Source organism: Echinops telfairi, unplaced genomic scaffold (assembly GCF_000313985.2).
Source record: "Echinops telfairi isolate 266 unplaced genomic scaffold, ASM31398v2 ScPeMD7_2;HRSCAF=8, whole genome shotgun sequence".
In the NCBI taxonomy this organism is placed as follows: domain Eukaryota; kingdom Metazoa; phylum Chordata; class Mammalia; order Afrosoricida; family Tenrecidae; genus Echinops; species Echinops telfairi.
This window is the reverse complement of record NW_022103898.1, coordinates 55525761-55530875: the sequence shown is the minus strand read 5'-3', so window position 1 is coordinate 55530875 and position 5115 is coordinate 55525761. Positions and strand designations below refer to the sequence as shown.

The window sequence follows — 5115 nt, the reverse complement described above, 5'->3', positions numbered from 1 at the left end:
GGCACTAAGTAGCTGGCGCCACCAGTGTTTATGCAAATGCTTCTAAGGGCCCAGAACTCCTCTATTTCCTTCATTAGAAATTCTAAGAAAATTGTTGGGTCCTGGGCTCCAAAACCATTTTATCATGCAATCGTGTGATGTAAATCTGCAGATCCAAAGATCCCTCTTCAAAACAGTTGAGAATTGAGAAGGCAGGCATGGGTGGACCTGGAGAATATTCTGCTAGTGAAAGTAGTCAGTCACAAAAGAACAAATATTGTATGAGACCACTGTCATAAAGGAACATTGGCAAAGGTTTTCCACAACAAAAGAAGCAGACTTTGACGATACCTGTGGCCAGTGGGAACGAAATGGAAAGGCTAGGATAGGCAGGTGTTCACTTGGGTGAAGAGGAAGATACTATTCCAAGGGAGGGCTTGATAAATTGTTTAAGTTGTTGAATACAAAATGGATCATCTTTTTTTAAAAAAATGGATTATCTGAACTGATCACCACCAAATCCATAATAAAAAGTTGAAAAAAAGAATTTAAAAAGCAGTTTTTAAAAACCCATCCAACACAATTCCACAAAGCCTACATCTTGCTTTAGATAAATAGGTATGTTTCTCTTGAATCACTGATGAATTAAAAATGAAGCTCCGTAACTTCACTGCACAAAGCTCTAATTGCTGCTCCAGGCTCCCCCAGACCCCCTCTTCTAACCAGCTACTGAACATGGTCCTCCTGTAACACCTGGAGCCCAGCTAAACCTCTTTCCCTGGGGGAAAAAAGCAAGCGCTGTGTCTGAACTCACACACTGACAGCACTTTTCGGGTCAGATTTTAAATTGGGGATCTTTAATAGAAAGACAGAGGCTTTGTTATGTGATGACAGAGAGGATTTACAACAGGCTTTATCTTGGCTCTTCATCTTAACAATATCCACATGGAAGGAAAATGCCTTTAATTAAGTGATAAGGGGTCTTCTCCCCCCTCTAACCCACCCTACCCATCGGTTTAGTGCCGGGATCAAATTGGCTTGATTTCCACATAGTGAAAGAACCCTGACTTGCTCTCTGGGGGGGGGCGGGGCGGGGGGATGGTCCTCCTGAAAGAGTGATAACCACTATGAGGAGCCCTTAGTAGCACAGTGCTTAAGCACTCCACTGCTAACAGAAAGGCTGGCACTTCCAACCAGGTCATTTCACTTCTTCAAGCAGCCTTCCCACCCCAGATATATTGAATCAGCAGCTACAGCTTAAGATCGCAGCACGTAGCCAAACTGAAGTGAAATGGTTTGAAGCTGTGGTTCAAACCTACCAGCAACTTCTGAGAAAACTGCAGCAATATGTTTCCATAGAGGCTAAATAAAACCCAAACTCACTGTCACCACGTTCATTCTGACTCATAGCAACCCCGTAAGACAGGGGTTGCTCCTTAGGATTTTTGAGACTCTAATCTTTACTGGGACCGTCTCATCTTTTTCCCTCTAAACAGTTGGTGGGTTGAACCGCTGACCTTGTGGTTAGCCACCTAGTGCTTATCTCACAGCCAAAGTTCCACCAGTCCTATAAATCAGAATCGGCAGCTATTACCTTGACCTCAGCATTCCTCGTATAGTGGATTTCCATTTTAGGATAGTATGTGTAAGAGGCTCCTGGAAATCCTTAGCCTAGTATGAGCTACTTCTCAGAGGACATGAATACAGTACATGGAGCACTAAACCAAGAGAAACCACCTGCCAGGCACTTGGGAGTTACATTTCCCTCTTTCAGTCATTCATCAAATAGTTATTGTGATCACTAAGTAGGCCAACACAAGTTCAAGGACAAAAGTCCAATATCCAGATGGGATATTCTCTTTAACTTTCTAGTTTCTTACATTTTATGTTAGTGTAAAGCATGGGTTTTCTATTGGACCTGCCCTTTTGTTCCTTACTGTCTTGTGCTTAAAGAATTATTTTTACCTTCCCCGGCCCTGCCACCCCACCCCCCCAAGCTAATTTGCCAGATCTCATGATACCTTTGGTGGTTTGTTAGGGCAGGTATCATAATTTCCTTACAGGTAGAATAAAGCCACTGAGACAAGTGATTCGAATGTTGTCCTTCTATTCTGTTTTGTTAAGCATGCCTGCTTTTTTCAGTTGGTTGTCCTGTTTTAGTTTTGAGGGAGTTGTGCTCTGGGAAAATGATCTAATCACAATAATTTACAAATGTCAAAACAACAGAAAACACCCTATTTCCCTCTTTTCTAATGCAGAGGTCTCACCATCATGGAATGTCAGGGTTTTTGACCTACAGAACCACAGTGAGACCACCCAGCATTAATATCACCGCTGAACAAGGTGCACGTGCTGAGCAAAGACCAGAAACCAGCATAGTGGTGAGTCCATTATGAACCATGGCTGAGAGGAAAAAGAATTCCAGCAGCTAGGAGAGAGCCTGGGCATATTTTTGACAGTGAGACCACCTAGCCCTATATGAAAGCTAACAACATATAAATGCCTTTTTAAGAAGCTACTTGAAATTTAACTTAAAGGTATTTAATGTGGGTTTTGTTTTGAATTTTTTAAGCACATGGATTTGGAAGGAAAAGCCTTCATCTAGGGGTGGGGGAGCCTGTTAATTTGGGCTATGATGACCTATTGTATTACAACTGCAGTACTATTTATGGGTCATTCTCCCAAAAGTACAGTAGTTGTAAGGAAACTGAACCAGATTTAAGAAGTCTCCTTGCACTGGGTTCTCTAAGCATCAGATAGCTATGATTTTAAACCTCAGCAGAGTATCTTCACCATCTGCAATCAAAACAGCCTCTGTTCACCACTGCACTAGTTTTCCTTTTCCCCACTATTGGGATGAGTTGTGACCTTAAAATTTCATCATTTAAATGTAACATGAAAAAAAAATCATTTGACCTTGAAACTCCTTTCTAGCTGCAGGAAGAATAAAGATAGCTCCAAAAATGCAATTGTTTTCATCTCTAAAGTACTTAATACTGGCCTGATATTGATCATTCCAGAATGAACGCTAGAAAAATCCTGACCAAGACTTTTACATAGAAAAGTCTTGGAAAACTCAAGAGATCTTTTCCTAAAAGCATGCAGATAGGAATGGATTTTAAAGCCCAAAGGACGGGCATCATCTATGGCTCTCATCTGCATGTGCAGATTCTGACCATCCTTCTGATTTAACACAGAAGACCATTTGTTCTACCTTCAAAAGCACATCCTCCTTTTATTCCCCAAGATCCCTAAATAAGTGGCTTCTAAAACAAGGCGAGCAGTGGGCTCCTTTTGAACTGAAAACCAAGTGTTTTTCTAGGGCTGCCCTTTTCAATGCCTTGAGTTTGCTTAACCTGGCAACAAAATGCATAACCCTCAAATTTCTCAGTTAATAAAAACCAACACCGCTGGTTTTGCTGATAAACGTTGTTTTCATTCTCAAAACTGAAGGTTATGACCCCAAATCCTTCTAAATCTTTACAAAAAGTATCTAAACGCAGTATGTTCTCCAGTGTGTTTCTACAATGAAGTCAGAGGACCGGGAAATGTGGTTCAAGTCGTGTATGAGCTCTTGCTCCTGGAGAGCGGTAGCGACAGCCTGCAAGGGGCAAACACGTTCTCTCAAGAGAAATGATTCTTTCCCACCCCTCACTACTTCTTAAAAAAGAAGACACCGAATGCACTGATACTCATAAATCACAGTCAAAAGAACTTATTAAACTCTTCACACACACAAGGTAAAAGCAAGGTTTCTCCTACAACACATGGTCAAGATGCCATTATACTGCTATGAGCTGAATTATACTTTAAATGGGATTCTGAAACCAGAAACCATTGCTAATGAGATCCTTTAAAAAAGCAGCAGCTTGAGCATTAGAGTTCCACAGTTACATACAATTCGGAACCTTTTTGCTTCTTTTGACCTCTATTCTACATAAATGTGGCTAAAGGGGGGGGAAAAAACTCCACAAAAAAAACTCATCACAAGAATTTAATTTCAACCACCTGATGTAACAATGAAAGTATCCGACCTTCTGAAAATGCCCTAAGAATAATGAATGAGTTCTTAATGGTTTCCCCCCCACCGCCCTTGTACTTTTCCAAAATTAGGACTTACTAGGGAACACGTTTTTTTTGAACATAAGGTTTCTTTCTTGGGAAATGGCCTACATTCAGAAACGTCTTAGAACCAAGCATTAAAAAAAACACTAATAAATAATCATAAATCAAAATACATTAAAATAAAATTACAGTACATCATCGCTCCTAGAAGGTCCACCATACTAGAAGATCGTTTCAAAGGTTCATAAAAGTCTTGACTGAAATCGTTTCCTGCATCTCGATGAAGTTTGTTAAACTAAGGAGATCGCAAGCTGGGTGATGTCCACACTACTGGATCTGGGGAAGGGCCGGGAGACTTTCGTTTTCGATCAAGTGAAGACAATAGAAATGTGCTGGTCCCATTTCCTCAAATCCTCAGAACCTGGAAAGAAATGACATGGAATGAAGTGGGTGGCTCAGGATCTTCCCGGATCCAGTTCTTTCGGGGCCAGCTTGACAGACCAGACTCGCTCAGAAACCCAGCAGGGAGGTTCTCGAGTTACCCAGACACCATCGAGAAGCGCTGGGACGCCGGTGCAGTTACGGTGCACAACACCCAACAAGTCCGGTGGGGAGGCGACTCGAGGTGCCTGCCCACCCGGCCCACTCCCTCTCCCCCTCGCTGCCCGGGACTCTCCTATCTCCAGCTTGCTTCCCATTTTTCCACCTTCCTAGAAACTTGGGGATTTTTTTTTTTTCATTCTCCACCCAAGAGCCAAACTCATGGTCAGACTCCTCCACCCACCCCTCCACTTCGCCCATCCCTTCTTTAGTCTCAAAGCCCGGTTTGTTAGAGTCGCCCGGCCCTTACCGCGTCTGGCCCGGGTGTTGCCCCCTTCAGGCAGAGTTGGAGGTGCTGCGGAGAAGCCGGTGACCGTGCGATTGCGAGAGCGACTGTGGGTGCGGATGTGGGTGCGGGTGCGGGTGCGGGTGCGGATGCGGAAAGGAGTGGAGCGGCTGGGGTTGGGGCTGTGGCTGCGGGTGGAGCTGCGGTTGGGGCTGGGGCTGCGGCTGCCGGGTCGGCGGCGGAAC

The 5115-nt window shown here is 43.6% G+C and overlaps 1 long non-coding RNA gene across 1 annotated transcript; it reads right to left on the bottom strand.

Moving 5' to 3' along the window:
* Positions 1–814: 814 nt before the first annotated feature.
* Positions 815–5062, bottom strand: LOC123521692. The gene is made up of 2 exons (XR_006680073.1): positions 4895–5062; positions 815–4465 (listed from the first exon to the last, which is right to left on the bottom strand). It is a non-coding gene; the product is annotated as an uncharacterized LOC123521692 (long non-coding RNA).
* Between the last annotated feature and the right edge of the window lie 53 nt (positions 5063–5115).